A 24,380-nucleotide genomic window follows, 5' to 3' on the forward strand; every position below is an offset into this window, starting at 1 on the left:
GCAAGTGGGCTGTCGTGATGGAAAAAGATGCTCCCAGTACTGTTTAAGGAAGGGGGAGAAAAGTCCAATGGGGACTGGTTGAGGAAAATCCTATGATAGAATAATTTTGACCATTACAGAACCATGATGTGGAAACAATTATCCACATGGCAAATGCTCATGGTAGATGGGTAAGGGAGAATAAGCACTCGGCAACAGACCCACATGTAAAGAATACATACTTTCATAACTCTATCTGTAGGAGTCTGAAAATATACATGAAAAAAAGGTCTAATAAAATGTATCAAAATGCTAGCAATGACCAGGTCATTATGGATTCAGGTGTTTTTCTTGAATTTTTCTATATAACAGGTATAAAAACTTTTAAAATGTATTTACTACGATCCAATGTATGCAAAATAGTGTTTTGGGGACAAATAGATGAATAGAGAAATGCATGAAAGGATGTGCTCCAAGCCATTAATGGTGGTAACACCAAGGTAATAGGTTTTACAGGATTTTTACTTTCTTCTTAATATTTTTCCTGTAATGTTTGATAGTTTTACAATAAGCATAAATTTTAATAAAATCACAGAAACATAATAAAGATAAATTATTTTGGAGGAGGGGAACCAACCCTTCCCCTTCCATTCCTCTCTCTCAACAAATACTGTGGGAACTAAGTTCGGAAGTCATGTCCTGGAGCATGACAGGATTGAAGACTTCAGCCTCTCTCCATTCCTCGAGGTCCTACTAGTTCAGGGAAAGCAGAATTTATCTTCCAACTTGCCGCAGTCCGGCTGGCTGCAGCAAAATAACCGGGGGGTGACGAATAACTTGTGTACGTTGATACAGCAGGAGTAGGAGCCGTTTATTGCAGGACAGGAGCGGTATTTATACATTCCACACAGCTTATCTAATTAGCATAAACTAGATACATCAGTCAACCAATAAGAAATCTCCACACATAATGGCTCCCTGGGGTTACTTCACAAACCACTCCCTCTGGCATTTTGCCAGGCGCCATCCAGACTTGTTTATAGACTCTAACACCAACTCAGCTATGCATTAGCTGACTCCTTAGAGCATTTCTGTTTTTCAAAAAATGAATATTATTTTCCTATTGCCTACATGCATTTATGATCTAAGAGAAATTTTTAATGTGAATAAGGGGAGAATCAATAATGCTACGCTTCCTATTCTGAACTGCACCCAGAACCCTCAGTTACACACACCTGAAAACGGAGATCCCACATTTAGCACAGGACAGAAGAGGATCCAGACCCTGTCCCCAGCCTTGGGCACTTGACTGTCAGCCTTTAGCTGAGCGTTGTCCACACCTGCACCAACCAGACGGGCACAGGTCAGACCCCCGCAGCTGCTGGCCCACGCTTAGACCACACTTAGTGGACCTTGGTTTGTCGTCCTTCATGCAAAGGAAAAATTGATACAGGATGGAGGAGCCAGGGAGGAGACAGCGTGAGTGGCAGGCCTGAGGGAAGGACTTACCGAGCATTATGGCAGTGATAGATGGATGCATTTGTTTCCTGAGGCTGCCATAGCAACTACCAGAGACTGAGCGGCTTAAAATAAGCGAGTTTTTTGCTTGGTACCGGGGATTGAACCCACAGGTGCTTAACCATTGAGCAACACGTCCCCAGCCCTTTTTATTTTATATTTTGAGACAGGGTCTCTCTGAGGTGCTTAGGGCCTTGCTAAGTTGCTGAGGCTGGCTTTGAACCTGCTATCCTCTTCCTCAGCCTCCTGAGTCACTGGGATTACAAGCGTGCCCTACTGCATCCAGCTAAAATAACAGAAATGGATGTCTCCCCAGCTGGAGGCCAGAGGTTAGAATCAAGGTGAAGGCAGAGTTGGTTCTTTCTGAGGATGGTGGGTGGGGCCTGCTCCAGGCCTCTCTCCTGGTTGGTGGTGATTCGCTGGCATCTCTGAATTTCTGGGAGTGTAGATGTCATCAACCAGGTCCCCGCCTTCACCTTCGCCTGACATGATCCCTTCACATCTCTGTCCAAATGTCCTCTTTTCATGAGGACAAAGTTATATTGGACCAGCCCCCCCACCCCCCACCTGCCCATGATCCTGTCTCACCTGCCCTACACCTGCAGAGCCCCGGCAGTCGGCCCCCTGTGTCCATGAGTTCCACATCTACCAGTTCAACCGCAGATCAAATGTGTTTGAAAAAATACTACATCTGTGCTGAACGTACGCAGATTTTTTTTCTCATTATTATTCACCAAACAACAGTATAACAACCACGTACGTAGCACTTACATTATATTGGGTATTGTAAGTCGCCTAGAGATAAAGTGTACGAGAGGGTGTGCCTGGGGTGTGTGCCCGGGGTGTGTGCCTAGGGTGTGTGCAAATACTACACCTTTTGATCTAGGGACTGGAGCATCTGTGGATCTTAGTGTCCACGGGGGCTGAAGCCAATCCCCTGTGAATAACAAAAAATCACTATTTCCAAATAAGGTCACATTCACAGGTACTGGGACTGAAGACTTCAATGTGTCCTTTTGAAAGGACAAAGTCACCCATGGCAGATGTCCTTCCTGGCAGTTGCCGCCAGGGAGCACAAGGTGTAGGGACATGAAGCACAGGCACACGTCCCCCAGGACAGCAGGTGAGAGGGGCGTGGCACCAGCCTGGCCAGTCCCTGGAAGCTGCCCACCTTTCACCATGCGGGGCCAGCGTGATGCTCGATATTAAAGTCCCTGCTCAGATGAAAGTGTCATAATGAAGCCGAGTTGCAGGGACCCGGTAAGTTGCTGGCGCACCCTGAGTCCTGAGGACGGGGAACTTCTCCCGCTCTGTTCGCCGGCTCCCTTCGGAGGCAAAGGGAGGGGTCTGGTGTCACCCTCCATTCACTGTGGGCGCACCTGTCATGTGCCCCGGGCCACGTTGACAAGCAGATCCTGATCCTGCTCAGCAGGACCAGGGCCCATCCTCACCCCTGCGGCAGGCAAATGGAAACCTGTGGCACCATTTTACCCAGATGCCAACGGAAGAAGAAATTTTCTGGGCCCACCCTTAGGCTGACAGAGCTGGACGACCTCTCACCGAGGCCCAGGGGCAGAGGGGAAGGACATTCTCCCACAGGGCAGACCAGAGGGGCACAGCGGGTGTCCACTTTGCCAGGAAGGGAGAGAAGGACAGAAACAGATCTCCACCCACTCACAGGCCGACTGCACCCGATGGCCGAGCGGCACCAGCTAGGTAGGTGTCCAGCCACCCAGTGCAACTCCAAGCTGGTATCGGTCCCATGAGCTAAGGGACCAGTCCCACAGGATTGCCCCCACTTCAGAGCCCCGGGCCCTGCATCCTCCTGACCGACTGGCTCTATGAAGCAGTCTTTGGGCCCCGGAACTTGCTAGAAGACTCACAGAACCCAGGATAGTGCTCTGCGTGCTATGACAGGTTGGGTATCCGTCATACAAAATGCTGGGGACCGGAGTGTTTCAGAACCTCATTATTTTTTAACATTTGCACATGCAATCATGTGCTGCATAATGATGTAGCCCTCAGTGATGGATCTGTAACACGGTGTCACTTAGAGAGACCTGGTGGCCCTCTCAGTTTGTGCAAGCCTATTCTGTGATGTTCATGCAATGACAAAACCACCCGACTTCTCGGAACACAACCCTGTGGTTAAGTGAGGCACAGCGGTACCTAACGAGTTATCCCGGGAAGGGACGTTCTGGATGTTTTATGTACACTTCACACCCAAAGCCTGATGACGACTTTGTACGGTATTTTTAGTGCCTGTATTGTGACTGCAGCCCACCACCTGAGGTCACATGTGGAATTTTCCACGTCATATCAGTGCTCAAAAATTTAGAATTTTCTGGGCTGGGGTTGTGACTCGGTGGTAGAGCACTCGCCTAGTACATGCTACTAGGCGATCCTCAGCACCACATAAAAATAAATAAATAAAATAAAGGTATTTAAAAAATTTAGAATTTTGGAGCATATCATTGGGATTCTCAGATTAGGGATGTCTGACCTGTCCTGGTTTATAATAAAGGGGACAACTGAGAGGCAGCCAGATGGAAGGGACGTATAGGGCGAGGTGTGGGGGACAGGGCACACCACCCTCCCTGCACTCCCGCGAGCTCACTACCCCAGAATCCCCCAGTCCCACCACCCAGGGATCCACACACCCAAGCCCTCCCCACTCTCCAGCAGATGCGGGTGAGACTGAATGTTCCAGCTTCATCAAGATTGGTCTTCTGACAACCAGGCTCCACCTTGAAAGCCATCTGGGGATCTGCCAAGCGTCACCAGGTTAGAAAAAAGACTCCCGCCCCAGGGATGCAGGAGCTCCGTGCCAGGAACCAGGGACAAAGACCAACCCACGTTTCTCACTGCACCACGGTAGCAAGTGGCTCTCTTGGTGTGGACGCAGAAGGTGGGGATTCTGTGAGGCCTGTGAATGGTCCCCATCACAGAGCAGCCCTTACTGCCCAGGTGAACAGCGCCCTGCAGGGGGCGCTGAGCGGGCAGCGTCTGCGCAGAGGTGGTCCTCACTGCCCCCAACCAACACTGGAGGCCCTGCTGGTTTCACTTAGGGTGTCCTCTCAATTCGTGGCTTGTGGTGTAACCTGCTACCCATTTGGAAGGAAACAAAGTTCGGTGCCTACCTCACAGCATACACAAAACGTCCTCATCAAGTCAGCCTCTATGTGAGACTTATGCACGTAGGTAACTGTAGCATAAAACACAGGAAGATGAACTTAGAAGTCTGGGGCAAGCAGGGCTCCTAGCATAACCAGAGCCAGAGGCCAAACAGGCAAAGGCCGACATATTTAACCACCTAAAAGGCTTTTTTAACTTCAGTACAGCAAAGATGTTACAATTACAGTTACAACGCAAAACAATAGATGGGAGAAAATATTTGTAGCCTATTTGTTCATTCATCATTCAACCGATATTTAAAGACTGCCTACTGTGTCCTGGCACAGTGCTAGATACTCATAAAATATTTGTAGAATATTCATAAATTTGCATATTTTTCCAATCCTGAGCAAAGGATTTGTATCCAAGATATGTGAACAGATACCCCTAAGGCAAAAAGTCTCAAAAATAAGGATATACCTGATGTTTGTTGGAATTAGTTTGAATAATAGGTAAGACAGTTCCATTATGAACCTGGATTCAGCACAGGATTCTTCTGTCGTGCTATTCCAGTACCTCATAGTATCCTCAAAGCAACCTCTTGTACCAAGGTGGCTGCTGAATTTCCAGCTATCCAACCAACATTCCAGTTATCAGAAAGAATTAAAGGAGACAAAATGAAGGGGTGCTGTCCAACCTGGGTTGACTTGCTTCCAGCAGCCTTTTTGTCACATCTCATGGATTAACATCTAGTTGTGGGACCACACTCTGCTGCCAAAAAAAAAAAAAAAAAATGTTTAATGTAGACTTTAGCCAAGTGCATTTCACCACAAATACAATTTTGGGAAAACTAGTCCTGCCTGGCAACCAGAAGCCCTGCTGCAAAATGGTGACCAAGAGAGAGCTGACCTGGAAACATACTGAAATGAGAATTTATGGCAGGATACATTTTTAGGCATAAATAAATATACAACATAATGATAATGTGAACCATCCTCAAAGTCCCGAAGTTGACAATAACTTCAATGTACACAAAGCAAAAACTGACTCATAGGGCTGGGGCCGTAGCTCAGTAGTAGAGTGCTTGCCTTGCACGTGTGAGGCCCTGGGTTCGATCCCCAACACCTCGTAAAAATAAACAAATAAAAATATAATTATTGTGTCCATTTACAACCAAAAAAAATAACAACAACAACAAAAAAAAAACCTGACTCATATGCAAGGAGAAATAGAAAAACCATGAGGAGGACTTTGATCTACCTGAACGGCATAATTCACAAAGATTAATTTACTTTATGTAGAACCGCATATCCAACAAATAGACAGCACTCGGCATTTTCCAGCACACACTGAATATGTATAGACTGACCATCTGCGAGGTCACAGAGGAACTCCTAAAAAGGTCAAAAGAATCTGTATTTGATGGGCCACAATCTCTCGGCACAACACAGATAAACTATAGATCCACAATTAAAAAAAAATTGACCTCACTCATTATAGTCTATAGATAACTATAGATCATAAAGGAACCGTTATGGTTAGGATGTGAGGTGTCCCCCAAAAGCCCTCGTGTGAGACAGTGCAAGAAGGTTCAGAGGAGAAATGACTGGGTCCAGAGAGTCTGGACCCATCAGCGATCTGATCCCCAGATAGGGATTAACTGAGTGGTAACTGAGGTGGGGGGTGTGGCTGGAGGGGATTGGGCGTGGCTTTGGATATATATTTGCACCCGGGAGTGGGGTCTCTCTCTGGTTCCTGGAGCTGCTTCCCTCTGCCACCCTCTCCCACCCTGGTGATCCCCTCAGCTGAGCCCCAGGAATGGAGCCGGCCTCTATGGACTAAGCCCTCTGAAACTGAAGTCTTCCTCCTCCATAATTGTGCTGGTCGGCCCTTCCCTCACAGCAGCGAAAAGGCCGACTAAAACAGGAGCCTACAAATAAATGACAAGAGACTGAGAACTGCGTGTCTGAAAATGAAGGCTGAGGGCTGGGGATGTAGCTCGGCTGGTAGAGTGCTTGCCTCGCATGCACAAGGCCCTGGGTTCAATCCCCAGCACCAAAAAATGAAAGAGGAAGAGGAAGAAGAAGAAGAAGGCGGCGGCTGGAAACAATGACTAAAGCGACCAACTCAGGAAGCCAGGGAAAGGGTTAAAGAAAAAGTCAAAGGAAGCAGAAGGAATAAAATTAAAAGAAATCCCCAAACAAACAAAGACTAATAAAATAGGAACCTTAGGTGTTGGAGGTCATCAGTGTCCATTTGCTCCTGAGGGTCCCTCCCACTGGGGAGGAATGCCCGCCTCCTCCCCTTCTCCTGCACCGCCCACCGCAGGGGACCTGGGCTCTCTGATTGGACAGAGAAGCTGGGCAAGCAGGGACCCGCCCCCAGCCCCACCCTGGCCTTCTCTCTCCCTTTCCTCACCCCGAGATTCTGACCGCAGAGCAGAGGAGGTATGAAAACCCGTCTCTGAGAGATGCAGTAGGTGGCCGCCCTGCGTGACCGAGTGGACCAGGTTCTGGAGTCCGTCCCTCCTGGGTCTCATCCCCAGCAGGGCTTCTGCCCCGCGTGTTCCACGCCCCTGCGTCGACCTCACCAGCATCGAAGAGGATGGCTAGGCCTCCCACCCGCTTCTAAATTCCACAAGAAAGGAGGACTCTACGTAGCACATTCCCTACCGCCCCCAACAGCTAACGCCACCAAAGCTGAGTCCTTGAAAAGACCAATAAAATAAACTTCTAGAAAGTTCAATCAACGCAAAGGATGAAGGCTTAAACATTAGGAACAGGGACAATGTAACTGTTGACGCAGCAGGGATGTTTAAAATCGTTGGAGAAGACCATGAGCAGCTTTAATATTAAATATTAAACCTCAGGTAAAACTGCATATGAAGTCTTAAAATAATGTTTAAAAAGGCAGATTTTGCTTCTTTTAGGAAGACAGCATTGCTCATATCTCAGTTGAGCAAGGACTTCACAAGAAAACAAGATCATTAAACAATCCCACTTTTAAACATGGATGTAGAAATCCTAAGAGATAAGCCAAACAAATTCTGTGTGCATTTTAAGAATATACACACCATGGCCAGGTTGACATCACCCCAGTTATGAAACAGTCAGTTAAAAAATATTTAGATAGCATTAAGAAGAGAAATGTCTCCACCTCTGTGGATGCAGAAAAACATGTAATAAAATTCCATACTTATCCATGTCACAAACTAAAAATAGAAAGGAATTCTCTTGCTTCATCAAAGATAACTATCAAAAACTGACAGCATGCGGGCCTAGTGCTAAAACATTAAAAAGCATTAGCATTTTAATTCAGGGAAAGTGAGGAAGCTAGCAGCCACTCCTCTGTTTGACATTGTGCTAGAGGTCATAGCCTATTCAGTAAGACAAGAAAAAGAAATAAACAGCACAATTATAGAAAAGAAAGAGCCAACACATTGTGATTCTTTGCTGATGATATGATTGTCTACCTAGAAAAATCAAGAGTGTCTATGAACTTTGAAAAGTAATAAAGTTCCAACTGGGTTGCTGGAGATCCATGTGTATTGTAAATGACCAATAATATTCCTGTGCCCAACAATAACCAACGAGAAAGAATAACATTGTGAAGGAACTGCTTCCATTTGCAATAAAAAAAAAAAAAAAAAAACATTAGGGACTGAAATTAAAAGAGAAAATAAGATGTACAAGACCTTTATGGAGGAAGTTACAAAACACTACCGCAGAGCACAAAACACATGAATAAAATAAAGATATATAGCATGTTCATGAATAGAAAAGCTCAACATCATAAACACGTAACGACCCTTCCTAAATTAATCCATAAAGTTAATGCAATTCAATTCATAGTACGAATGGAGCCTTTCGGGGAACAATAAGATCCTAAAATGCAAAAACAAAGTGCTAAGAACAGCCAGGGCAATTTCAAAGAAGAGCAAGTAAGGGCAGAGATTTTCTCTACCAGAAACCAAGACTTGTGCGGCTGTAATAATTAGAACAATGTGAGAACATTACAGGAGCAGGTAATACGCCCAGAATATGGACCCAGGAATTTTATTTAAGAAACTCAAAAATGGATGGATAAAACAAATGGTGCTGGGGCAACTGGTTGTCCGTCTGGAACACGGTAAGTGTAGGTCCCACAGTGCAGTGGACACCAGGGTGCCTGACCCCTCCCTCTTCACACCCCAACCCAGCACACAAAGGTGTCCTCTGAGCATACCTGTGACCCCTGAGCCCCAAGGGCTGCACTTGCCCTGCAGAAACAACAGCTGGAAGAGCCAGGGTCCCTGCCCCAGGAGGATGTCCAGGAAGTTGTCACTTCCTGGCCCTCAATTGACACAGGGTGGGGCGTGTTCTGTACCATCTCTCCAGGGTCCTGGGCGGGCTGAGTCCCAGTTGCACATGGTGGCGCTTGCTCACCAACACGCCCTTGGACCTCCTTCCCTCCCCTACTCCTGCCCCCAAATCCTTGTCTCAGGACCTGTCCCTGGGAAAACCAAACCTAAGATAACACACCAGAATAAAAATACACAGACGTCCCCAAATGTAAAGCAAAACTTTGAAACGTGTATAAGCAGGAAATATAAGAGACCCAACCATTGGTGATAGGTGTGGGAAAGAGCGTCTTAAATGAGATGTGAAAGGCACGTCATAAGTGACAGGTGGATCACCGCGACTGCTGCGTTAGGTGCGATGTCTCTGCTCAACAGAAGACGCACAAGGTGAGGAAGCAAATGGCAGATTAGGAAAAGACCCTGGATAGAGTCAGGGACCGTGACGGGAGGGCGGGAAGCGCACGGAAATAACGCCAAGAGTCAATAAACGGAGGGCCTTGAATCAAAAAGCCTCTGCACAGCGAAGGAAACCATTAGGAATGTGAAGAGAGGCCACAGAAGGGGAGAGAATCCCTGCTAGCTACTCTTCTGCAGGGGATTAATACCTAGAACACATAAAGAGCTCAAAGACGAGCGGAGAGCAAATGCACGAGAGACGCCTCCCAAAGGAAGAAGTACAAATGGCCAACACATATCCAAAAAAGAAGGTTCAACCTCATTAGCAAATCAGAACCACCTGAGATTTCATCTCGTGTCAGAATGACAGCCATCAAGGATACAAATGACAAGAAATGCTGGGGCTGGGGCCCAGGGGCAGAGCGCTGGCCTAGCCTGTGTGAGGCCCTGGGTCGATTCTCAGCACCGAATAGAAATAAATGAATAAAATAAAAGTCCATCAACATCAACAGCGGAGAAAATGGATGGAACTGAAGACCATTACATTAAACAAAATAAGTCAAACTTGAAGGTCAAGGGTGGCATGTTTTCTCTCACATGCGGAAGCTGAGAGGAGAAAGGAAAAGAAAGGATCTCATGAACATCAGAGAGATGCGTCTACAGAGGAGAGAGACCCAGGTGGGAGGGGGGGGTCGGCCAAGCTGCAGTGCTGCGTGCTGGGCGTGTTCCAACGTGCAGCCACAGAGCCCTCATTATGTGCGACTAGAATGCACCAATCAAAAAAGGTGGGGAAATGTAGGAACATCCTAGAAAGAAAGACAAGACAAGCCTGGGAAATGGACAAAAGATCAAAATAAGAACTCCACAAAAATAAAAAATATACATGACCAAGACACACAGACATGGGCTCTGCCTTGATAGTGCCAGAGAAAATGCAAATTAAAACAGTGCCATTATCATATTTTACCCCCAGCTCAGCAAAATTTTAGAAGGTAGAAACTTGGTGTGGAGAGAAACGCACCCACACTCAAACCCCTTCACTGCAAACAGGAGTCAGTATAACCTTTCAGAAGAAGAATCTGGAATGTCTTAAACATTGAAATGCTTATATCCTGTGACCCAGCCATCTCACTTTTAGAAACGGGCCCTACAAAAATAACAGCGTGAGTATAGTCACCGGTGTGTTTTCTGCATTGTCAGTAACTACAAGAATTGAAAAGGAAAAATAAATGTGTCTCAGAAAAGAATTTTAAAATAAATGAAGTTGTAGTATTCAGCCCAGGACTGGATGTGGTATGTGCAGGTGGCAGAATATTATTAGGCCCTGAAAAAAAGGAAATTCTGACACCTGCTCCAACCGAGGTGAACCTTGAAGATGTGGAGTAAGCCAGTCACAGAAGGACCAATATCCTACGATTCTACTTACCAGGGTTCCGAGAGCAGTCAGATCCAGAGAAGCAGAAAGTAGAACAGTGGTTGTCAGGTTGGGGGAAGGTGACTGGTAACAGTGTTCTAGGGAGACAGAGTCTCAGTGTGGGAAGGTGGAAGAGTTCTGGAGAGGGCCAGTGGTGACGGCTGCACAACAGTGTGAATGATTTCAGCCACTGAGCTGTACATCTAAAAATGGCCTGAGTGGCCAACCGTAGCTTTACGTCCAGTGGGACTCTTCCTGTGTTCCAATGGAAGCCAGGTCCACTTGGGAGGCACCCCAAAGACTAAAGATGTGGGGACAGGAGGCAGGCTTCCCCACATGGTCCTCAGAAACTGCGAGGAGCTGCACCTGTCATGGTTTGGATGTGAGGTGTCCCCCAAAGCTCACCTGTGAGTCGCGAGGCAGGAGGGTTCAGAGGAGGAGTGACTGGGCAGTCAGAGTCTGGACACAACCCTGAATCCATCCCCTGATGAGATTAACTGGGTTGCCTGAGGTGGTGGGTGTGGCTGGAGGGTGGGCATGGGGCGTGGCTTGGGGGTATATATTTGCATCTGGCCAGCGGAGTCTCCCTGCTTCCTGACCATCCTGGGGGCTCATCCCTCTGCCACACTCTCCCTCCACCATGCCCTGCCTCACCTTGAGCCCTGAGGAATGGAGTCAGCCATCTATGCACTGAGACCTCTGAAACCGTGAGCCCTAAACCGTGAGCGCTCCTTCACTGGTTGTGGTTGGTCTTTTAGCCACAGCAGCAAGAAAGCTGACTAATCTCTCTGTCCCTTCTGCTGTGCGGAGGGGAGGGCACCATGCGACTGCTTGGCTTCAAGAGCAGTGTCTCCCCAGGGACAGCGGCAGGTGGAGGGGCCTGTCCCCACAGTGCAAGTCTGCAGTCGGATCGGGGATTCCACGGACCTGTGTCCACAGCCATTCCTCCCGCCCCAGGATCCCCGGGCCAGAGGTGATGTCCTCTCAGATGTCCGCGGGTCTGGTGGGTCGCCGTCCTGGAAGGAAGGGCTGTGGGCGATCCACTCACTAGCGAGGGCTGGCGGTCAACTCGGGGCTGGGAATCACCAGGGAAGGTCAGGGAGGGTCCCGGCTGCACACAGGTCGGGCTTTCGGAGGTGGCAGTAACTATGTCGGCCTCAGTGGGCAGAAGCAGCTCCTGGGCCCATGAGAAGCCGCCCTCTCTGCCCAGTGAGTGCCACCCTTGTTCCACCCGTGAACCCGCTGCCCAGGTCATCTCGTCCACCGGGTTGTTTGATGTCTCTTCTGTCCTGGACGCTCTCTGGTGTTGAAACGAGATGCAGAGATGTCAGGCTTGGGTCCTCCCCATGGGCCAGTGCCCTTCCCAGACCTCCTTGTTCCCAAGCCCCCAATCGTGCCCTTTCTGGACCGACCGACGGACTGAGCACTGCCGCGAGCGCAGTGTATCCTGACTCAGGTCAGTTCTCTCTTCTCACAGAGCAGATGGCAGGTGTCCCACCCAAAGCTCCGCCCACTGGCTTTTAGGACCCCCCACCATGCCCCAGCAAATCGATTTCAGCTCCCGGCAGCTTACCAAGGTGACAGGAGGTACCAACGCTGTCAGCTGGTCACAGGGAAACCCCACGGTGGGGGAAGCTGAGGAGAGGCCTCCCCGTGACAGTGGCCCTTATCTGTTCAGGCCTCTGGCTCACGCCCTTGACCTCTGGGGCCATCCCTGATGTGCTGGTTCCGTCTTGTGACGAGAGCCCGGTCCTGTGATTTGGTGGGTAGCTTATCGGTTCATGATGTGAAGTTGTGGCCACTTGGCCACTCGGTGTCCCCTGGGCTGGTCAGGAGTCCTCTGCTGCAGATGGCATGGCCTTGCTCCAGCACCCTCGGACTCTGCCTGGTGGCTTTCCTGTTGGCGCTTGCCAAAGAGCCACATGGTGACCTTTCAGCTACAGGAACCTCCAACACCATCGGGCCTGGCCGGTCACGTGTCCCAAGCAGTCACTTACATGACTGCGGCTCCACATGAGCGGCCTTCTGTCCTGCCCAGTGAGTGGGCCAAAGCGGGTCCCAGGTGCGGAGAGTGCTGCTGCTCCCCCAAAGACGCCCGCCCCTCAGAAGTGGTGGGTCACACCCCTCTCTCTTTGTGGGAGAAGGGACGAGGGGTGCGACCCACCCTTGTGTTGAAGGGGAGGGTCGGATGTGCCAGGCCACTGGACCCTTCGGGCAGCTGCTGAGCCTCTCCCTTACCTCCCACCTCTGGGCCACAGGGTCTCCGGAAGCTCCCATGTGCCTGCTCCTTCCTGCTCCAGGGGTCTGTACCGCGAGGCTGCGGCCAGAGCCGGCCAGTGCACGGGACCGGACTGACCAGATGGGCTGGATTGTACTTTGGATCATTCTGCGATAGAAAGCAACAAAATCAGCCCAGCCCTGGGGGAAGGCCAGGGATTGCATGTGGCCAGGCCAAGGGCCAGCAGAGAGGCTAACCAGCTCTGGCCCGGACGCCCGGCCCTTCCCAGAAGCCACACCTGGGGCTCCTTGGTTGAGCTCGGGGTGTCCCCTGCCATCTGCCATGATCCACATGGCTTCCACAGGAGTCAGACCAGTGAGGTCAGTAGAGTGAGGATAAAGGCCTTGACCCCGGCATCCCCAAGTCTTTGCAGGTGACACTAGACTGTCACTCCTCCCGAAATTCAACACTGGTTTTCTTTTTAGATAACACGACAGCAGGCTGTATTTGGACACACTATACACAAGCAGAGTAGGACTCCCCGTTCTGTGGTGGACATGATGTGGAGTGTCCCTGGTGGTGGACTCATCTATGAGCCCAGGAAAGTGCTGTCCGACTCCTTCTACTGTCTTTCCCACTCCCGTCCCCTCTCCCTTCCTTCATGCCCTTCGTCTCATCCAGTGGACTTCTGCTCCCCGCCTTGTTGGGCGTCAGCACCCACACATCAGAGAGAACACTCAGCCTTTGGGTTTGGGGTTGGCTTACTTCAGTTAGCACGATAGTCTCCAGTTCCATCCATTCACCAGCAAATGCCACAGTTTCCTTGTCTTTATCAACACTGAGTTTGACTGACCCTCTTAGCAGAGTCAGGACAGCGGGGAGGAGGATGGAGGCAAGGTGACAGTCTCAGGGTCTTCCACTGGCCTTCCCTCACACGACGGCTCTGACTGCGCGCATGTCGAGGAACTGACACAAAGTCCTACTGAGTGCCAAGCACCTGGTTCCGCCTGCGTCCTCAGGAACTGGCAGAAGGACAGCCAGCAAGACCCTGGACACAACAGTCCTATTGTAGGACAGATCTAGGCCAGGACTCCATTGATGACCCAGTCCCCATACATCCTCATTCCACTGTAAGGAATGGCCCCGGGGCCTGGGTATCAGTGTCAATGTGGCCTCTGTAACCAAGGGCCTCAAAAGATCTGGGTGAAGCCATGTGGCAGCTTTGGAGACCTGCCACTCAGCTCCCCCTTCGAGAGAGCGCCTGCCAAGGGGCAGTGGGTGGACAGCCTCCGGGGCGGGCCAGTGTTGAGCCAAGGCCGGACCTCCTGAGCAGCTCCCAGTGGCCCCACACAGCAGGGATGGAGGGGCCCACATTTCCTTCCCAGCGTGGGACTCCTCTGATGGACCATCTTTGCTCTAGAGCCCTCTGTCCCCACCCGCCAGGCTGCCCAAGACTCCCGAAGCCGTGCCCCGGGGAGGCGTTTCCTACCCACCCTCCTTCCTACCCACTCTCCTTTTGCAGAGGGCAGATCCGCTTCAGGCCTGGAATCTTCGCCACCCGTCCCGATCCTTCTCCCCTTTATCTTTCCCAGGTGTAACCCTGATAAATCCCTCCTGAATCCACCTGCCCACTTTCCGGGGGACCTGATCCCACACACACCTTTTCCTGCTGTGGATGACGAGAGCCAGTAGCCGACGCTCCCTGTTCTGGGTTGAATTGTGTGTCCCTGATAGATGTTGAGAGCCTCCCCCCCTCCCCCCTGTACCTGTGAATGTCACCTTCTTTGGGACTACAGTCTTTGGAGATGATAGAGCTCCAATGAGGTCATCAGGGTGGGCTCTAGTCCAACCCGACTGTGCCCTGATACAAAGAGGACATTTGGACAAGCTCACAGGGTGAACGTCTGAGAAGATGAAGGCAGAGGTCAAGGCCATGCCTCCAGGGGTCAAGGGTCACCACAGATTCCAGGCAACTTCCAGCAGCTGCGCGGGAGCCTGGATCAGATCTTCCTCACTGTCCTCAGGAGCCACCCTGGGGACACCTTAATTTTGGACTTCTGGCCTCCAGGGCCGTGAGGCAGTGAATTCCTGCTTAGGCCACCCCACCTGTGGCCCTTTGTGTGGCGCCCCAGGAAACTCACTCGGTCCCTCTCAGGCAGGACGGAGGTTGCTCATGGGACCAGCCCATGTTCAGCTGGTGGGTGCTGAGGCTGAGGTCAGGCTCCAGTTTGGAAACCAGGCGAGAGATCATCCATTCCGTTCGGGTACCTGACCTTGGCTTCCTGCTTATCCATTCCTGACCACTGTCCGTGATCTTGGCCTGGGAGCTGCCACGTCCTGTCAGCCACGGCCATGGAGCTGTATATGTCATGACCCCTGCCTGCAGTCCCCGGCTCATGTCCACTCTGCTCTCTGGCCTCTGCGACTCCAGAGCCCTGTTGTCTCCGTCTGTTTTTTGTTGCTGATAACACAGATCCGCAGGCTGAGTCAGCCTCAGAGAAAAGAGATCTGTTGTGGCTTAGGGTCATGGTCCAGGGGTAAAGGGGCCACATCTGGGGATGGCCTTCTGGTAAGTCCCAAGGCAGCGAAGGGCATCACATGGCGAGAGACAGGGAGACGGAGTGTAAGAGGCACCTAAACAACTGGCTTAAGCAGAACCACTTTCAGGGGGAGGAGAAGTTTGGGGATTGAACCCAGGAGCTTTGCCCCTGAGCTGCATCCCAGGCTTCTTTTTTTTAATTCTAAGACAGACTCTCACTAAGTTGCTGAGGCTGGCCTCAGCCTCCCAGTCAGAGATTACAGGTGTGTGCCGTGGTGCCCGCTCCTGTTTTGTTTCTGATTTTTCTGGACCAGGGATCAAACCCAGAGCTCACTCTGCTGGCCACGCGCTCGGCCACTGAGCTACATCCCCAGCCCCAGCAGATCCACCCTTGAGATAACCCATTAACCCACATGAAGGGTTTAATCCACTTGTGAGGACAGAGCTCTGCTCACCTCTTAAGGGTCGCACTTCCTAACAGCTCATGATGGGGATTAAATTTCAACGTGAGTCTTGAGGGAACAAGCCATATTCGGACCATGGCACCTGTATACCCTGGCTATAAGAGAGCTCAGTTCTATAGCGGGATGGGGTCTCAAGGACCCCACCCTCCCCATCCTCCCTCTGCCAGGCCCTGCCCACCCAAGACAGCCACCCTGGGCTCCTGAACCATGCTGAAGGGTCCCCCAGGGTTCAGCCCTAATGCGTAAAGGCCTCAGTTCCTGGGAGTGGAGGCCTACCTACAAGCAAAGATGCACCCTGGCTAACCTACTTCTCTGAGTCTCTGAGTACCTTCCCCCAGCCATGCTGACCTGTCCACTCCATAGACAGCACACTGGCACTTTTTCCAAGCTTCCAAGAACCCTCCAGCAATGTAGCAGAACCATCTCCCTGGGGCATTTTCAGGTGTCAAATCTGAGTCTTTCCACCCTGATAAATTCTCCACATGCAGCTCCTGTGTCAGCCTCTCTGGATCTGAAACCTTAGGCTGCATGCCTGGGAATAGCCTCCGGGTCCCCACCAGCCCCTGCTGGCCCGCCCTGCAGCTCCTTTGACAGTCAGCTCCTCTCATCCCTTAGCACAAAGCACATCCCTGGTCAGGTCCTGCTGAGAGGGGGTCCTGGCTTTGAGTCTGGCAGCCAAGAGGGGAGAAAGGGACAGATTCTAAGAGAGGAAGCCTTGTCTTAAAAGGCACCTTGCTTATTAGAAGCTTTGCAGTCTTTAAGCAAGATGGGGGAGGTGCTCTCTCAACAGAGGGGAGAGGACCACTCCTGCAAACCAGTGGCTAGAGTCTGGGGGTTCAAGGTCCCCAAGAGCATCTTTCCAGATACCTCTATCTCAGGTCTCAAAGATCCCACCCTCCCTCATCTAGCCCCTCCCCATCTAGACCCTGATTCTGGGGTGGGGGGAGATACTATTAATTGACTATGGTTTAATCCCCCCCCTAGTTTCATGTGTCAGGGCGAGAGACCATCCATTCCACTGGGGCACCTGAATGGTCCCCAGAGTGGTGACGAGAGAGGTGGTGGGACTGTTTAGAGGTGGGGTCTAGTGGGAAGTCCTTAAGTCACTGGGACATGCCTTCAGAAGGGCTTCATTTTTATTATATATTATTATTTTTAAGGGTTTTATTTTTATTATATATTATTATATATTTATTTTCATTTTTATATATTATTTATTTTATTTATCTTTGGGAATGCTGGGAATCGAACCCAGGGCCTCATTCATGCCAGGCAGGAACTCTTTCACCCAGGCTGCTCCTTGGTAATTTTAAAGAAGGGTTCTAATAGCCTGAGCCCACCCAGCTCACTGGCTTCCGTGTGGGATGTGATCAGTTGCTCCCATGCATGATCCTGCCACTGCCTTCCACCAAGAGGTGACACAGCCAAGGGGGTGCCTACCAGAGCCCACACCATGATCTTTGGACTCTCAGCCTCCAGAACTCTTTTGTTGTTGTTGTTGTTGTTTAATGTGTGATGGGGATTGAACCCAGGACCACGTGCATGCTAGCAAGTACTTTACCACTGAGCTCTCTCCCCAGCCCACTGGAACTCTTTTCCTAATAGAGAAAGTTCACATGCTTCAGGTATTTCATTATGGTAACAGAAAACCCACTAATCCAGTACACTTCCCAAGGCTGGGAATTCAATCTTTGCTGAAATGCTGTGTCTTGTACAGGCAAGTCCTACACGTAGTCTTCAATCATCTGCCCCCTGGCTATAGAAAAGAAGGACTTCCTTAAAAGCTGCCAAGGAATCCTGATGTTGCTTTAAGTTGCTGATCTGTGACCTTGAACTTGTCATTTTCTCCCTTCAAAGCAACAGTGGTGTTCAGCAACGACCTTCCCATCCTGCTGTCTTTATAACTGGTTTCCCCAACAGCACTCAAACACAGGGATGTTGCATGAGCCACGGCACCCCTGTCCACCTCAGCCCTGTCTCCAGAGGGGGAGGTCCAAGCAGCTGCTCTGCCATCTCATGCCAGGAACTGCCAGCAATAGGTTCCTCATCACCAGCTGCCAGACAGCAACTCAGAATCCCAGCCTTGGGTCAGCTTCCTGGGACTGCTCTGTTTCCCCCCTCAGGTGGTCAGGAAGCAATAAGGACTTACTAGAGGGGGTGTGGTCCTGACAAGGGAGGGGCCACGGAGCAGAGCAGGGAAAGGAGAGGGTTCAGGAAATACTACGATTGATATATGGCTTGCCCCTTCCAGAACTCATGCTGAAATTTAATCCCCATTATGAGCTATTAAGAGGTGGGACCCTTAAGAGGTGAGAATTAATCCCTTCGTGTGATTAATGGACTCATGGGTTAATGGGTTATCTCAAGAGTGAATCTGCTATAAAAAGCCAGTTTGGCTTTTAGCTCTCAAACACTCCCCGGGTCTTGCTATGTGATGCTCTGTCCACTTCAGGACTTTGCAAGCAAAAAGGCCATCATCAGATGAGGCCCCTTGACCTTGGACTAGAACCATGAGCCAAAAAAAAGAAAAAAAACAACCCTCTTTTCTCTATGGCTTACCAAGTCTGGGGAACTGTATTATTAGCAACAGAAAATGGACAGAGACAGTAAGGACGTGGTCTCAGGGTAAGTGCAGCCCTGGCTAGACCCACAGAAGCTCTGGGACATCAACATACCCTAGATTCACCCCTCTTGAGGTGAGGAGGAAACCTTCTGTACCATGGGCTATGGGTTGTCCCCCCAAATTAGCAAGACACTGCAGCTCTGTCACTCTCAGGCAATTCTCCAGAGAGGGGACAGGATACCAGGAAGGGGGATGTGGTGAGGACGGTGACAGCAGCTGCCAGACGAGGCACGTATGTCCCGAACCACAGCCGTCTCCTCCGCTACCTCGGGCTGATCCACTAATCAATCACCATTCCACTGTCTCTGGTGCGTGTCAGTCACCATCCAGCGCGTCCCCCAAGCTACAGAGACAAAAATCAAGCTCTCGGAGCAGGTCGGTAGATGCCTCTCCCTTATCTTGACATCAAAAGGGTGGGGACACCGCAGACACCTCCCCCTCCCCCTGAAGAGAACCCTGCAAATCCCAGTCCCACCTCTGGCGTCCCTGATAGGCTAGAGGTGGGTGGTCGTCTAGGAGCCCCGAGCCCGGTCCTGATGACCTGGTTTACAAGCCTCGGGTCAAACAGGAGGCAGTGGAGTCTGAGGCGCACAAGACGCGTCTGATCTCGGCGCCCACGCCCTCCTGGGCCCTGCGCCGGGGCCCTGGGTCGGCTCCGCCCCGCGCGGCACAGCTCCGGCCCCGCCCCGCGCGGCCCCGCCCCAGCCAGGAGGGAGGAACAGAGCGCCGACAGCGCCATCTAGCGGGGCCGGGCAAGCCGCTGGAAGGGTCTAGAGGGCCTGACAGCTGGTCCTGCAGGATGCATGACAAGCGAGGACTGGGCACGGTACAAGCAAGGTACAGGGCAGCAAAGGACATGAAAGGAGAACCGGGAAGGCGGAGAGGCCGGGGTGCTCCAGGGAGCCGCCTGGAGTCTCTCCCAAGCCTGCCTCTGCCCACCGTGAGAGGCTGGTGGGGTCACCGGGGATGCATGATGTCCGATCTCTCCACCCTCCTGACTCTTAGGGGGAAGTTCCTGTACCTTCTAAGAAACAGTCACTTAAAATCCATTTGAGTCTGGTGTCTCCGTTATTCAAAGAAAAGGGGTAAGGAAAATTTCAGAGAGGGAAAGAGGTGTGCCCGCCTCCCTAGTGGCTGGGGGCCAGCGACCGTCCCTCTGTCCTTCAGGCTGTGAGGGGGGTTAGTGGGCGCCAGCTCTTACAGCATATTCCCAGAACATGTCTGCAGGAAGCTGCACCCAGCTGGTTCTCACTTCCCAGTTCATACACTTCCCCAAAATGTGGTGGGACCAGGAGTGAACGGCTCTTTCGGTTTTGACCTCTTTTGTGCCTCTTTAAGTTAAAATGCAATCAAGAAAGACTGGGCATGAAGTGCCTCCAAATGGAAGAGCACAGCATTGCTCCTGAAGAGCCATTCCAACACAGCAGGATGCAGCTCAGGGGCCACCACGCAGGGCAATATATTTTTGAACATTTTTTTCTTTGTTCAGTACTGAGATGGAATCCAGGGGAGCTCTGCACTGAGCTACAATCTTGGCCCTTTTAATGTTTTATTTTGAGACAAGGTCTCACTAAGTTGCCCAGCTGGCCTTAAACTTGCCATCCTCCTGCCTCAGCTTCCTGAGTAGCTGGGATGACTGCCGCATGGCCACGCCCAGCTTTTCTGAGCATTTTTGATCTGTGGTTGGTAGAATGCGTGGGTGCAGAACCCGTGGACACAGAGGGCGGACTGTACGCAGTTTAAAAATCCAAACACTGCCACTATGACCTTTTTAATAGATGTTCTCTCTTTTTTAAATTTTTTTTTTCATTTTTAAATGAAATGGTTTACACTGTTTGTTCCTGGTTTGGAGTTTCAGGCACCTCTTTACTGGTTACCAGGGAAAAGGAGTTTTTATTTTCTTACCATCTACTTCTGACACCTGTCACTGCCAGCTCTTTTGTTGTGTGTAGGTCCCCTCGGTTTTTTTATTGGTTGTTGCAGATTATGTGTCAAGGAGACAGCTGGCCTGCTCCCTAGTTTCCTGCAGTCTGGATTTTGCTGGCTGCATCCCCTTGACATTGTTGGACGTGCTCCTCTGTCCCCTGTATTTCCTGTAATTGGTGGTTGGATGGAGAGCAGGGATCAGCAGGCATCTTCTGTAAAGAGCTGACATTAAGCTGGACGCTGTGGTGCAACCTGTTATCCCAGGTGCATCTGACTTGAACATAAACAGACTTTTTCTCACAACAGTGTAACAACTATTTACATTATACTAGGTATTATTAGGAACCTAGAGCTGATTTGGTTGGGGGGGGGGGTACCAGGGATGGAATGCAGGGGCACTCAATCATAGAGCCACATCCCCAGCCCTATTTTATATTTTATTTAGAGACAGGGTCTCACTGAGTTGCTTAAGGCCTCACTTTTGCTGAGGCTGGCTTTGAACTCGCCATCCTCCCACCTCAGCCTCCTGAGCCACTGGGATTACAGGATGTGCCACCACACCAAGCCTAGAGCTGCTTTTTAACTATACAAGAGAATGTGCTAATTTTTGTGCAAATACCGTGACATTTAATATAACGGACTTAAAAAGCTGTGGATTTGGGTCTCTGTACCCCTCCTCCTGCAGATACCCTCCATCACTCCCCCACAGATAGAGAGGGATGATTGTATGTGTTTAAATAGGATATTTAAGTATAAATATTTAAATCAAGTAATAACTTTAAAATGTTTAATTTAATATACAGGAGAACATTCTTATAATCCTGGATTATAGAAGGCCTTTCTGAACATGACCCGAAAGTCAGATATAACAGAACAGTTGATATATTTGGCCACATGAGAATCTAAAACTTCTCTGTAGGAAAGTTGCTATATATAGAAAGAGAGGTTGAAAGAAAAACTGATTTGTAACAGATGACACAAAAAGTTAACAGTAGACTTTTTACTGCAAGCAAGAGAACAGAAACTGACCTTAGTGGATTTAAACCGCCCCCCGCCCGTCCTACTGTCCTATATGTAGGATACCTTTAAAAACTTAAATTGAGAAGTTTTACAGGTGTCCTATAGGCTTTTAAAGGTGTCCTATATGTAGGATGGTGGAACATAATGGGTTAAGCAGAAAAGAGATTGATATGGAGTACCAGGCCGACTTTCAGGAAGGGCTGCAGAACCCCTGCAGATCTCCCAGACAGCAACAGCAACTGTGCTACATCTGGTCCAGAAAAGACCCCACCTGCGCCTCCATGCTGGGTGCTGGGCACTGCCACAGATTGCCTATTGTGGCTTCCATGCTTTCCAGAAGGGCTGCCAGTCGCCGCTGGCTCTGCTCATTGGCATTCCTCATTTGAGGGCCTGCACCCTTGCTGCAAGGGAGGCTGGGAAAGCCACCTCCTAACATTTTCCACTATGCCTCAAACAGGAAGGGGATTCAGGTGCTGGGTAGACAACAATAACGGCAGCTGTACTTTACAATCCCCAACACATTAAAAGACCTTAGAAGTCATTAAACAAAAGATGAAAAACATGACCGATAACCAAGAACACAAAAGCAACCAAGGGAGCAGGTGGAATTAGCCAATAAATATATAAACTTTCCCACTAATAGAACAGCTGTTGGTGGTCGCCCACCCCAGCTCAACTCCTGCCTTCTTCCTTGCTAGCAGAATGCTGACAATTTCTGGATATCATTCCTACCTGCAAAGTACTCAGGGTAAACCGTGCAATTCAATAAATGAGCTGTGGACAGGACAACCAGGCAATTCCTGGAAAGGACTTCTGTGTTAGCATAGGCTAGCTGCTGTAACAAACATGCCCAAATCTCTATAGCCTAATACAAGTTTATCTCTTTATCTTGGGAGTCCAACATATTATTTCTTGGGAGTCCAACATATTATTTCTCTTGCAGACAGTGCCTCCCTTCCATCATGGAGCTCTGCCATCCTCACACGGTACCCCAGACACAGGAGAGTCAGGTAAAAGGCACCGGTTTTCTGCTCTCACCTGATGGGACAAATCAGGTCACATGGTCAGGAGGACCCACCAGCTGCAGGGGAAGCTGGGAAATGTAGTCCAGCTATGTGCCAGAAAGAAAATGAGCCAAATTTAGTGACGACTGGGCACTGCCTTGCCAGAAAGCCCCTCTGGTCTATTCATCCCACACAGAGGACACAGTCCTCGATTGGGTCCTGTTCTGTTAGCAAAATTACTTTTCGTTGCTCCTTTGACCACCAAGCAACGTGGCCACATCTGATGGGTACTGGGGGTCAGACCCTCTCTGGAGTCTGGATGGCATTTCTGCTGTTTTTCTGCTTCCTGTTAAACCTGGGAGTACAAATTGCCCTCCTGAGACCCTCCTGAGGGTCCCAGTCTGGCCAGGTGGGCTTTGTCTTCTGTCCCCTGCAGGCTGAAGCACTCTGACACTGACTTTCCTCTGGGAAGACAGAGAAAAGCAGCAGCCCAGGGGGACCAGGGCCACCTCTGCTTTCAGGGTGAGGGGAGGAGGCCTGTATGACACAGGGCCTGTCCCCTGCAGGGGACACCTGCGACACACAAAAAGAAGGCTTGCAAAAACTCAAACACAGAGACCAAATTTCCAGAATTCAAAATTCCATCGAGGCCCTCCCTGAGAAAAAGGAAAGACACTCTGAGAAGGAAGGCTGCATTCTGGAAGGTCACAGGGGAGAGTGGGCTCAGAGTGAAGAGCGAAACACCAGGAAGAAGGGAAGGGCCCCCTGAAAAGACGAAGGGCTGGGGACCCATCCTAGGGCCCTGCACTGTGGGCAGTCGCTTTCCTAAAGGAGAAGCGGTCATTTAAGAAATATTAGAGTAGCAGAGAGATGTGGATCCCAGGCCTGAAAGGGCTCTGCCCAGGGAGTTGAGACTCAGACACTGCCAGCCTCCGGCCGCCTGCCCTGCCTGGTGGCACTCCAGGAGGAAGACCAAGCCTTGGGAGCTTCCAGAAAGCTCCCTGCCACAACACAGGCAGCTTCTCATTTGCATCCCTGGAAGTGAGAAGGGAGGAAACCAATTTGCAGACTGGAGAGAAGGCAGCGGAGCGAGAAGAGGAACTGAGGGAAACAGACCAGAAAACGCTCTTGCAAGTTGAAGATCAAATTGGAACAGAAGTCTCCGAAGAACAAGAACGGAAGACAGCGAAGAGGAGAGGTTACAGCGACAAAGCTCATTTACAGCTCCATTGTAATGGAGAATACTGCGCGTGAGGAATATGGTGTAATTAGGAGGGATTCTTCAGACTCTACAATCAGATCCTGAGACTGAAACTAACAGCTCTGACTACATCTGCGAGCCTCAGGGGTTGTCGGGGAGCGGCACCCCAGCAACAAAGGGGAAGTCAAAGTGTCTGGACTTCTCTTCTTGGGGAGGTGAAGCAGAAAGTAAGACCTCGGGGGTGGAATATTTTTCATATTTAACTTGGATATGGCAAGAGAGAATCAAAGGCTTAAATAAGGTTCAGAGGCCAACGTTAAGCATCCTTCACCGGTCAAACCATGACTGGGACTTGCAGTCCTAGAGCCCCTGGCCAGGGCAGCTACACTGACCCCTGTGTCCAGCAGGGATGGTGTAGCCCTGGGCCAGTTGCTGGGGTAGGTGGCAGCTGAGTCCTCCACTTCCTGGTTGTGCTAGAAATAGTGGATCCCTTTTGGGTCAGCTCCGTGGGGTGGCTTGGACAGTCACTTCCAAAAGCTCAGCCCAAACCTGCTCCCCCAGCTTCTCTGACAATTTTGTAGGCACTGAACTTCTTGTATAAATTTCTCTATGATTAAACCTGGGT

The 24,380-nt window shown here is 50.3% G+C and overlaps 1 long non-coding RNA gene across 1 annotated transcript; it reads right to left on the bottom strand.

Annotated features, from left to right (window-relative positions):
* Nucleotides 1–829: 829 nt before the first annotated feature.
* LOC124093135 (uncharacterized) lies at nt 830–16,129 on the bottom strand. The gene is made up of 5 exons (XR_009226864.1): nt 13,744–16,129; nt 12,999–13,146; nt 12,334–12,666; nt 10,773–12,060; nt 830–5,382 (listed from the first exon to the last, which is right to left on the bottom strand). It is a non-coding gene; the product is annotated as an uncharacterized LOC124093135 (long non-coding RNA).
* Nucleotides 16,130–24,380: the final 8,251 nt, after the last annotated feature.

The sequence above is a fragment of the Marmota monax genome, unplaced genomic scaffold, assembly GCF_021218885.2.
Source record: "Marmota monax isolate L192 unplaced genomic scaffold, Marmota_monax_Labrador192_F-V1.1 WCK01_AAM20220418_F8-fsc00038, whole genome shotgun sequence".
In the NCBI taxonomy this organism is placed as follows: Eukaryota; Metazoa; Chordata; class Mammalia; order Rodentia; family Sciuridae; genus Marmota; species Marmota monax.